A 12,140-nucleotide genomic window follows, 5' to 3' on the forward strand; every position below is an offset into this window, starting at 1 on the left:
TCTTGGTCTTGTGGGATAGTCACTGCCATCAATTTGGGAAAGCTGTTCTCTCTTCAGATATTTCCACTGCCCTAATGCCCTGTTAGTTCAGTTAGGTTTCTTTGCATGCTCATTTCTCTGATGGGTTAAGATAAACTATGATTTTATAGCTTATCCAGCTTGTTTTGGTTGCTAGGGCGAGAGCAACAGCCTGTTGTGATTTCCTGCATTGTAACCAGAGACAGCACTCCACTTTCTGAGTTCTTAATTTCATTGGTTGTATTTTTCAATTCTAGAATTTCCATTCTGTTTTCTTTACAGATCTCTGCTGAAGTTCTCCACCTTGCATTTTATTCCTTTAATCTGCTCATATGTGTTCCCGTGGAGGTTTGCTTTTACGTCTATTATTTTTCTTGATTTTTGGGTTGCTTGTCTTATCCTGTGCATGTTACCTTGTGATTGAATGCCAGGCATTGTGTTTGAAATATCATAGAGATAATCTGGATAATACTGTCTTCTCCCAAGAAGGATTCATTTACCTTGACTTCTGGTAGCTGGTTATGCTAGAGGTACTAACAATCACGGTTCACTTTGATCCATTCAAGACTTGAGATGATTCAGAATTGAGCTTCAGATCCTTTGAGTTGGAATATTTTAAGTTTACTCCTTGGGTGTAGCCCTTTGAGGCCCTAAGCCACAGTTTAAGGGGTTTATCCAGGCCCCTCTTCCTTGACAAATGCTGAACTCCCAATTTTTGTCCCCTAGAGCTGGAGCCTGTCAAAAGCTATGGTCACTGTCTCAGCCTCTTCAATAGTAATTTTAGAATCTGCAGATGCCTCTAGGCAAAATCAGCCCCAAATACCATATTTACCTCTTCATATTTTCTGATCCTGGTCTCTCAATTCCACATTGCCTTGGTTGTCTTCAAACAGATATTTTGTGTTTTGTTTAGTTTCTGTAATTGTTCTCAGTGGGAGAGTTGTTCTGAACCATCTGCTCTCATTCTTGGAAGGCAGATGTTCTCAGTGTTCCTTTGATCTTTTCTCTTATTTGTGTTCTGTGAGAAACTTTCAAGCTTGTCTTTGGTTTTCGGTTGTGTTCCATCTGCTCTATATTGCCCCCATTGTATCTTTGAAAAACTATTCAGTTGTTTTGTGACTGAACACAGTCTTTCCTGAGTTCAGATTGTCTTCTTTTCATATTTCCAATATTCTCTTAAGTTTCTTTGGGATTTCTGCAGTTGGGAATTCTAATGATACTCAAAGATTTTCTCTCTTTCTTTGAGTAAATTTTCCAGGGGAAAATTTTGCTCTAGTTGATAGAACACTTACCGTTTTAGCTTCTGGGTCTTTTCAAATATTTGTTGGGGGGCGATTATGATGATAGGATGGTGTCTGTAAGTGCTTAGATTACTGGTAGAGATGGACTTTTTTTGAAGATTGTGTAGGTTCCTGTTCTAATATTTCAGATTTTTTTAGAAGAAAGAAGAGAGAAATTTACATTTGCAGTAATTTCACATTACTAGATCAGAGGTGTGGTAGTCTGCAGTGAGCAGAGGTAAGCTGTAATCACGCACAACTAGACAGGAAGGTTTACTGCTAAAGTGTTTATTTTCAATTGAATGAATTATTTTCAGTTGATTTTTAGTTGAATTGAATGATGTAATTCAAAAATTGAAAATTTATCCCTTCAGTCTCTTGTGTCTAAACTTACTTGGCACATTATCCACAAAATGAGTCCTGCCACCAGATGCTTTGCCGGCCTTTTTTCTTGAGGCAGCATAGGTCCACACATATGGTTGGCACTCTTCCATCATTTCCAGTGGGGATATAGATTATTTCCCCAAGGTGTGTTTTTGTTTTTTAAATTCCTATGGTTATTTCAGTGTATATTGGAGTGGGGTATTGGGTGTTGTCATTGTTATTAGATGCCATCAAGTTGGTTCTGACTCACGGCAACTCTGCGTGCAATAGAACGAAACACTGCCTGGTTCTGTGTTTCTGTGCCATCCTCACAATCGTTGCTGTGTTTGAGCCCATTCTTGTAGCCACTGTGTCAGTCCATCTCATTGAAGGTCTTCCTCCTTTTCGCTGACCTTACCAAGCATGGTGTCCTCCAGGAACTGGTCCCTTCTGATAATGTCCAAAGTATGCAAGATAAAGTCTCGCCATCCTTGCTTTAAGGAGCACTCTGGCTGTATTTTTTCTAAGACAGACTTGTTTGTTCTTTTGGCAGTCCATGGTGTATTCAGTATTCTTTGCCAGTGCTATAATTCAAAGGCATTAATTCTCTTTCGGTCTTCCTTATTCATAGTCCAGCTTTCACATGCATATGAAGCAATTGAAGATACCATGGCTTGCGTCAGGTGCACCTTAGTCCTCAAAGTGACATCTTTCTTTGCTTTTTAACACTTTAAAGAGTGCTTTTGCAGCAGATTTGCTCAATGCAGTACGTCGTTTGATGTCTTGACTGCTGCTTCTATGAGTGTTGATATGGATCCAAGTAAAATGAAATGCTTGACGATTTCAGTATTTCTCCATTTATCATGATGTTGCTAATTGATCCAGTTGTGAGGATTTTTGTTTTCTTTATGTTGAGGTGTAATCCATACCGAAGGCTGTATTCTCTGATCTTCACCAGTAAGTGCTTCAAGCCTTCTTAATTTCCAGCAAGCAAAGTTGTATCTGAGAATCATTGCCCAGCGAGGCTGGTGCGTAACCTTAACCATCACAGCCAGCATTATTCTAGCTTTGTGCCTTGATGTTTCTTACTGCCAGACGTATGTCATTAATGCACAAAATAGTTGGATAGATTTTTTACTATTGTCGTAAATGTGAAGTGCTGGATACCAAGATAGTCGATAACGAGTGAGGAGTGGGTGTAATTAAAAAAAAATTTATGTACTACAGATTGTAATTATACAATTAATGAAGAGTCCTTTTAGGCTAATTAACTCTTGCTTGATGGGAACTCTTTGATTTTTTGATAGAATGGGGCATTTTTAATTCAACAGACATTTTTGTGAATGCTTACTATGTTTCAGGGCTATCTTACATATCTATTCTTGAGGCAGAGGTATTTTTCTCTGAGGCAGAGAGACTTTTTTTTTTAAGAGACCCAAGCACCAATGTTCATGTAAAATTTTTTTTTAACCCATTACTTATGTTGTTGAATATAAGTGAATATTTATAAGGTGGTTGATAATAATTTTCATGTATGTAGAAAATGTTCTAGTTCAAATTTTATTTATAATTTTGATTGAGTTACTCATCATTCTTTTTTATAGAGAATTAATTTTTCAGCTTATTCTCTTACCAGGTGATCACAGATTATTAAGTAATAAGGGTTTAGATTACATAAATGATTGAATTTACTCATATGTTGTACCTGTATGGAAAATAGGATGGCATGGCTTTTTAAAAAAATACAGAATTCAAAGTTTAGTAAGGTAGGCAGGACATGAGACAGAGCAAAGTACAAGTGTTATATATGCATTATGCAACTTTTTACTTAAAGAAAGAAGAATTAGGAATCTGCCTCAGCCTTAGGTGTAGTTTGCTGGTCTGGAAATCAAGCTTTGGATATGGGTTTGAAAGGTTGGGTGTAGTTGAAGGAATTAGGAGAGTCAGGCAGCTATGGCCAAAGAGTAGATTGGAAAAGAAAATGGCTAGTTTCAGTGCACTTTTTCAGGAAGAACACAGTTATTTTCATGATAGGCATAAAATACTCTGTAAGGAAAATTGCTGTCTTCATTTGATCCGACAAGAATAGTACAGTTTAGGAAAAGCCATTACACTGAGTCTACCTTACTAATACTTTGTCATGATGTAAGCTAATTTTGTTCTTATGTTATTCATCATAGGTTAAATATATATTTTATTTATGTAATATTATAAACGATACAGCAGAATACATTTACTGCCTTGTTTTCAGTTTTCAGTGTGGTGGCTTTCACACTGTGCAGGCATTAGAACACCTGGAAGTAGTGGTGTGCTTTGTGAGATACTTTGAACTGCTAATATCTTCGATAATGTTAAACAAATGAAGTATAATTTTAGTGGTTGTAAATGTGACTTACATGAATTCAACTCAGTAGTTCAAGAAATATTTAATGAGCAATTGCTGTGTGTTATTAAAATGGACCATTAAAATTGTAACTTCATGATGAGAATGAGTTATGGAAGAACTGGAAGAATATGGAAGTGAGTTTTTTTCTGAATATCGATGGTATATAGACTATTGATTAGTTTGAGATGTTTATTAGGGACTGCCCTGGTGGCACTATGGTTAAGTGCTTGGCTGCTAACCGAAAAGTCGGTGGTTCAAACCCACCAGCTGCTCCGTGGGAGAAAGATGTGACAGGCTGTTTCTGTAAAGATTTACAGCTTTGGAAGTCTTATGGGGCAATTCTGCTGTGTCCTGTAGGGTTGCCATGGGTTGGAATTGACTCGTTGACAATGAGTTTTTTTTTTTGTTTGGTAGGCTTAATCAATGACAGCATGCCAAAGTAATTCTTAAAGTGTAGTCACTACCTTCAGGGCATCATTATACAGCTTCTGAAATAGAATCTCTGGGGTTAAGACGTCTGGGATATGCATTTTAAGAGGCATCCCAGGGGTTTCTTAGGCACAATAAAGTGGAGAAACATTTTCTAAATGTTGACTAAAAAGAACAAAATATTACTTCTTAATTTATAAGGAATAGTGGTTTACAATAAACACCCCCCACAAGGGAAAATATAATTTGCATATGATGGGGGTAGTTGCTGTTTATTCACTTGTGTTTAAGAAATGTCTTTTTGTAGCTATGACCATTTGGGATATTGAAAATAATTGCCATTTCTGTGAAAGTCTTTTAGTATTTTTTCCATAGAAATGATTGTTATGATATATTAATGGCTTTTAATGGTTTTTCAACTATGAAATGTCATTATAATTTGGTCTGTATTCCATTAATGTAATATCTGGAAGATTCAAAATTCTAATACATTTTAAAAGGTTTTAATTTTGCTTTATTAACTGCTTCAACTTGTAAAGCGGGAACCTAAGCGAAAAGTTAAACTGGAAGTCTTAAGTATATAAGCTGCTTTTGATTCTCTGAAATAAAATGAATTTCAGACTACTCATTCATTCAGTAAACCTTTATTGAGTACATGCTGTATGCCAAGCTCTATGTTGGGGCCATGATGATGATTAAAACTTAAACCCTGTGCCGTCAAGTTAATTCCTAATCATAGTGTCCCTATAGGACAGAGTAGAACTGCCCCATATGGTTTCCAAGGAGTGGCTGGTGGATTTGAACTGCAGACATTTTGGTTAGCAGCCAAGCTCTTAACCACCGCGCCACCATGAGAATGGGAATATATGTGTATGTATGTGTATATATGTATATATAAAAACAAGTGATTTATGCTTTGTCTAATATTTAAGGATTTGAAACTCCATCGAAAGGTAATTAAGTAACCTGAGCATTTATAACACAGGCAAGAAAAAGGGGTCTGTGTGTTCATTGCTGGAGTGTGTGTGTGTGCGTGTATGTATGTGTGTGCTCTCTGTTGCAGTAAGCTAGGCAGTCTACAGTGATAACCTGGATTAGGATGATGGAGGTGGAGAAAAAGGAGTGTAGTAGAGAGATTTAGGTGATAAAATAGAATTTGGTGGTGGATTGGTATGGTGATGAGGAAGAAGAATGTGTCAGGTAAGTTGTGTGTGTGTTGAATGGGTGAGAAACTTGAGCATATTTTAAAGGCAGTGGTAGACTATTTGAGAGAGGTAGTTTGAAAATACAAGGAAAAGGGAGTAATCAGCAGTTTCAGTTTCCTGGGAAGGCTGGGAGAGCGTGGGATTGAGAGCACAAGTAGAAAGATTTGTATGGTTCAGAGGAGGGTGGCTGTTCTTTAACAGGAGGAAGGAGGGTAAGAATGGTGAACGTTCTTAATGAGGACGTGGGACCTTCTGCTGAAGGTGAAGAGGTTTGATAGCATGAAATATAGTGAAACCTGGGAGAGCTGGAACTGGATGGGGCTGCCTTGTTTTTTCCAGGTCTCACAAGTTTTCCGCCTTTGACAGGCTGAGTTTTCCTTCTCTGACAGGTTTCTGCCTTACACAGGCTCTGGCTTTCGCAGGTTTTACTGTAGTTTTCATGAGAATTGGAGAGTGAATCGATCAGAGAGGTGGTATTACCAGTACCTTGTAAAGTACTAATATGAGCCTACACCATGTTAGGAGTTAACAAGTTGTAAATTCTGTAGGGATTGCATTGTTTTCTATGCTTTTTTTTTAATCTGCCATGGTCTGTGAGCACATTGGGAATTGTAGGTTCTCAGGTAAATATACTAAACCTAGAATCTTAAAAATGCATGAACAGTAACTACTCTTGACTAACTTGAATTTTGCAGACTACTGATAGAATTAATAAGTGAAGGAGTCTTCTTCCTGTATATGCTGTTTAATTCACCATTTCAAAAACTCCCTGAAGCCTCCTAAGCTTTCTCTTTAATTAAGTGCCTGATTTACCCAGCAAATTTTGCTCATTTGAGGACTCAATCCCTGTCTAAACAAATAAAGGTAACAGCTGAGGCATAGTAAGATACATTGTAAATGCAATCAGAATTTTACCTCAAGGCAATTCACTTTAAGACATCCATCTCTAAAAACCTGGCGTGTCTAAAAGTGGGGACTCACTTTTATATAACTAATTCCTAATTTTTCAGAGGCTAATTATCTAGTTTATTTATCTCAAGTTTAGGCAATCTACTTGCTTACTTCTAATCTATCCTCTGGCCAATTTGTTACTGGAAGCTCAGAGGTAAGATGCTGAGGAAAGTAGAGATGTAGATAAATTACTGGCTAAAGTGCCCTTTTGCTTGTTAGTTTCTTTTTCTTGTACCTTATTTCTGTGACTGGTTGGGAGCTTCAGCAGTGACTACTATGTAACATTCGGCATAGGAAAATGGACCTTCTATGTGTGAAGATAATGTTGTTAGTTGCCCTCCAGTCAAGTTGGCTCTGGCTCGTGGTGATCTCATGTACGAAATGTCACCTGGTCCTTCCCCGCCACCTTCGTGGTAGTTGATATTCTCTTGCAGCAACTGTGTATTGTGAGTGCCTTCCAGCCTAGGGCTGATCTCCCAGCAGTATATCTGCAGTACAGCAAATGGGTTTATATGGCCCTTTTAGCCACGCATGGTCCTGTAACTTCCACACACTGATTGTGTGGGACTGTGTGAATAAGGTGCTTGGGACCTGCCAAGGACATTGGACAGCCTACTAACTATGCAAATAAGGTGCATAAAACCCTTGTGGGGGTGAGGCCATGCAAATAAGGTATATGGAACCCTAACAGTGGGATTGGCCATCCTGCTGGGTTTAAAGGGAGCACAGAAGCTAGAGGGGACCTCACTACCATCAAGAAAGACGAGCTGGGAATGGAGACCATACTCCTATAGGTAGTGGCCATGTATCTCCAGAAATACTGTTTTTGAATAAAAGACTTTCAAATTACAGTCATGGGAGGAATCATTTAATTCCTCTCTGCTTTTATAGAAAAGTGAAGCTTCGATTGAGTAACAGCTATTACATTTTAAGCCATACAAAGATTTGAGTATAATTTACAATCTCAGCCTTCTAGGAATACCAGGTTAAATAATGATGTAGAAAGTCAAGCATCCCTTTATCTAGCAGGGTTTTTCGGGGAGGGAATTGGGTAGTTTGTTACTTCTTTGGGTGCCTGTTTGCGGGATACAGCCTTATGGCAGATACAGAGTTGCATAAGACATAGCCTTTCCCCTTAAGGAACTTGTCTAATGGTAACATGAGGCAACATAAGAATCAATAAGTCTCAAAGCAGGATTTGATTAAATGCCAGATGAGTGGTACAGGTCACCTCTGTATATGCCAACTTGATAAGGTTAAAAAAAATGCTGCGGATCCATCGTCAGGAAGACATGCATTTTCATTTGCTTTTCTAGAAGGGGGGGGATAGATTTGGATTGGGTGAACTCCGTGTCTGGAAGCACATATTGATTAGTACTGTGGAGTGGTATGTCTTAGTATAAACTGTCCATGTGAAGATTGAGCCTGTTGATGGTTTCTTTTGTGTCATATGATGGTATATCATCAACTAAGGAATTTAGCCCAATCAATTAAATTGAACGGTGCTGGTATATTGTAAATTTATTTATCTGCACGTGTGTATATGTATGTGTGAAAATTGATGAATTCTAGAATTTTTTTTAACTGGAAATAGACCTTCAAGATCATCTGGGTCAACCTCTTCCTCTTTGGCCCAGAGAGCTTGATTATTTGATTAGGTCACGTACTGCTTAAGCTGAGTCTGACACTACGTCACATTCTCTTATAAGCTGTAACTTATTTTTCAGTACATTGAGTTTCCTTTTTTGCTAAGCTCTAGCAAAACATTCTCCAGCTATAATATGAATGTCTTATCTTTGCTGTAATTTAGGGGGCAGTTGAGGAGTCCCTGGGTGGCACAAATGGTTAAGCACTCGGCAGCTAACTGAACGGTTGACAGTTGGAATCTGCTTAGAGATACCTCTGACGAAAGGCTTGGTGATCTACTTCTGAAAGGTCACAGCCACTGAAAAAGCCTATGGACCATAGTTCTGCTCTGCACACATGGGGTCGCCATGTTTTGGAATTGACTTCATAGCAACTAGTTTGGTTTGGTTGGGGATTAGTTGACTATGGAAGGAGTGGGTAGAAACCTAGGGAAGGGGATGATGAATTGATGTTGCTGCCATTGAACTTAGCAGAAGCAGAAAGAACCAAGAACTTGGGTGCAGTTCTGGTCTCCCTTTTGGCTTTTTTTGCTTTGTGATAGTATCGTTTTGCCTGCAAATGGCTGTGATGAATATTTTCATTTTTATCAACAGCAACATGGGGATATGAACAGATCCTGTGATGTACTAGATACAAGAAGCTGTGAAAAGAATGACATTTAGCCTATGTTTACCCTGATCTCAAGGTGTTTGTAATCTAGTTGAGAGATACTGCCTTCAAAAGGTTTATAATCTAATTGGAGATGAAGTGACCTACCACTGCCCACAGCCATCCAGTTGATTTGGACTTACAGTGACCCTGTAGGACAGAGTAGAACTGCCCCATAGGGTTTCCAAGGCTGTAAATCTTTATGGGAGCAGACTGCCACATCTTGCTTCTGTGGAGTGGCTGGTGGTTTTGAACTGCTGACCTTTTGGTTAGCAACCAAGTACTTTAACCACGGCACCATCAGGGCTCCTATGATCTAAAGAGGTTCAATAACAATACCAAATATCTTGTCCTTTGTGCTAAATAGAAAATAAATATATGTTCATTACTATTTTCCCAGTGCCTAGAATAGTGCTAGGTACATAGTTAATTTTCAGTAATTATTTGTTGAATACACAGGAGAAGAGACCTGGTGCTCTGCTCCCGTAAAGACTACGGCCTAGGAAACCCTATGGGGCAGTTCTGCTTGGGCCTAGGCAACCCTATGGGGCTGTTCTGCTCTGTTCTGTAGGGTTACTACTATAAGTCAGAATTCACTTGATGGCACGCACACACCATCACCACCACCACCACTGACAGTAAGCATAGGTGTGGCAGTTGGAGAAGGCCTGAGATCTTGTAATTTCATGTGATTATGTGTTTCCAAGTCCCCCTGAGCTCATCACCTACTCCACCACCTTTTTCAACCCCCTGAGCAGCCCCTCCTTTTGGTAACTGATTTTTTCTCTGGAAGCAAGCCTGGCCCCTCACTTTGTTTTGCCACTGCTTTGGCCACCTCTTACCTCTTACTTTCTGCTCGTTCCACATCATTGCTGCTCATTTCCTAGAATTTAGAAGGATCATGTTTTGGCTTATAAGGTGACTGTGTTCTCTTAGGTGCTAGTATCCTCTTCAAGGAAGATTGTAGCAGGTGAGGCACTACCTGGGAACAAATTGAGTTATCAGAAAAAGTCCAAAAACATCTTCTGTAGTTGTTAAGAGGAAAACTCCAGGATAGGTGATATTTTATAACATAGCAAAATTTGAGCCATATTTTCAGGCTGTTACAACTACATTTTAATTGGCTGCATTTTTTTAAAACACAACTTAAACTAGTTATGTTCTCCACCCGCCTCAGTTTTGGCAGTATAAAGGCGTTTTTCACAGAGAAGAACACATAAACAAGTAAGTACAAGGAAGCTTGTGTGAATTAAGTTCTGCTGTATAGCTCAGTGACTTTCTTTGATTTAAGATGTAGCTCTTGCCAACTTCAAATAGTTTGTGTTCTGTAAGGGAGGGGTTCAGTATATTTAACTGTGTTGAGTAAAACTAATTATGATTCTTAGACTCATTTATCCATTCATTGTGCATTTATTGAGTAGTTACCATGTGTGAGGCACTGTGCTGGATATTGGGAGATGGGAGAAATAAGAGTTACCAATCTATAAAGGCATGTCATGTATAAAAAATCCTAATGCCATGCAGACAGTGATGTGTGCTATAAAAGGGTGCAGAGTGCCTTAGGGGTTCTAAAAATGGAGAAATTCCTTCTAGACAGGGTAACTCAGTGAAGGCTTTATGGAGAGGATAGAATTTGAACTGGATCGTGAAGGCTGAGCACAGGGCTTCTGCATACATATGGCAGCACAGGCCCTGTGCCACACAGCTCTGGGGTATGAGTCCATGATGCAGATGGTGCCCTGGGAGCTGTGCAGTATGTTGGCCCTGGCTAAGTAGAGGATGTGGACCTGTGGAGATGGGAATGAGAGCAAATACGAGCCTTAGAAGTAGGAGAGCACTGGCGGTATGGGCAAGAGAGGGTAACTTATCTTGAGGTTTAGGGTGGCTATGTGAAGTGGTACAAAAAAGGAATAGAAAAGTAGTATGCTTGATTTGATCATGGTATATACTGCTAGTTGGGGAAGTGAGTTACGTCTAAGCTGTTTACCAGATTGAGCCCTGGTGGTGCAGAGGTTAAGAGCTACTGTGACTGCTAACCAAAAAGCTGGCAGTTCGAATCCACCAGCTGCTTCCTGGAAACCCTATGGGACAGTTATGCTCTGTCCTATATGGTCACTATGAGTTGGTATCAACTCAACGGCAACAGGTTATTTATCAAATTGATGTTTTGTGGACCATTGTTCCTCTAGTTTAGGAATTACTAGTTGCTGTTGTTAGGTGCTGTCGAATTGGTTCTGACTCATAGTGACCCTGTGCACAACAGAACAAAACACTGCCGAGTCCTGCACCATCCTCACCAATTGTTGTTATGCTTGAGCCCATTTTTGCAGCCACTGTGTCTTCCTCTTTTTTGATGACCCTCTATTTTACCGAGCATGATGTCCTTCTCCAGGAACTGACCCCTCCTGACAACATGTCCAAAGTATGGGAGACGTAGTCTCGCCATCCTTGCTTCTAAGGAGCATTCTGGTTGTACTTTTTCCAAGACAGAATTGTTCGTTCTTTTGGTGGCCCATGATATATTCGATATTCTTCACCAACACATTTCAGAGGCATCAATTCTTCGGTCTTCCTTATTCATTGTCCAGCTTGCATATGAGGCAATTGAAAACACCATGGCTTGGGTCAGGCGCACCTTAGTGCTCAAGGTAGCATCTTCGCTTTTCAACATTTTAATTAATAGTATCATGAAGAAAACAGTATTTTCTGCTCAGATAAGTTTGAGAATCCCTGCAGGAGAGGGAGGGAGAATGAAACTATTTTAGAACGTTTTCTCTCATACACTGTATTAAGCTGTATTGCTGTATTAAAAATATGGTGGGTGTTCAAGTGTTCCAGTAGATTTTATCAGTTGAAATTTGTTGCAGTTTTTCATGTTTTGCTTTCAGGGTTGATTGAAGAGCAGCCTTTTAGGTGATTGGGTTCATCTCCCTACCGCATTCCATGAGGCTCTATAATTTTGGTAATGGTAGTGTTTCCTACCCTCCTGCTAAATAAGAAGTCCAGTACACAGTAAAGGGTTCTTTGAATTTTTTTTTAGGGACACTACAATGTAAGGTATAGCATAGGCAGCTATTGGTCACACAGATAAAGTACATGTCCTATGTTTCTACTGTGTTAACATACAGTTGGCTGTATTTTCCTTGTGTGTTTCTGCAGTTCTCTTCCTCATGCCTCCCTATTATCAGTACTAGGAGTTTCCAAGATTTTGGG

General features: G+C 39.3%; 1 protein-coding gene across 8 annotated transcripts in view; it reads left to right on the forward strand.

Annotated features, from left to right (window-relative positions):
• The window catches only part of NEO1 (neogenin 1), a 219,602-nt gene that overhangs the window by 20,427 nt on the left and 187,035 nt on the right, over positions 1-12,140 (forward strand). The window lies entirely within an intron of this gene.

Source organism: Elephas maximus, chromosome 13 (assembly GCF_024166365.1).
Source record: "Elephas maximus indicus isolate mEleMax1 chromosome 13, mEleMax1 primary haplotype, whole genome shotgun sequence".
NCBI classification, from domain to species: Eukaryota; Metazoa; Chordata; class Mammalia; order Proboscidea; family Elephantidae; genus Elephas; species Elephas maximus.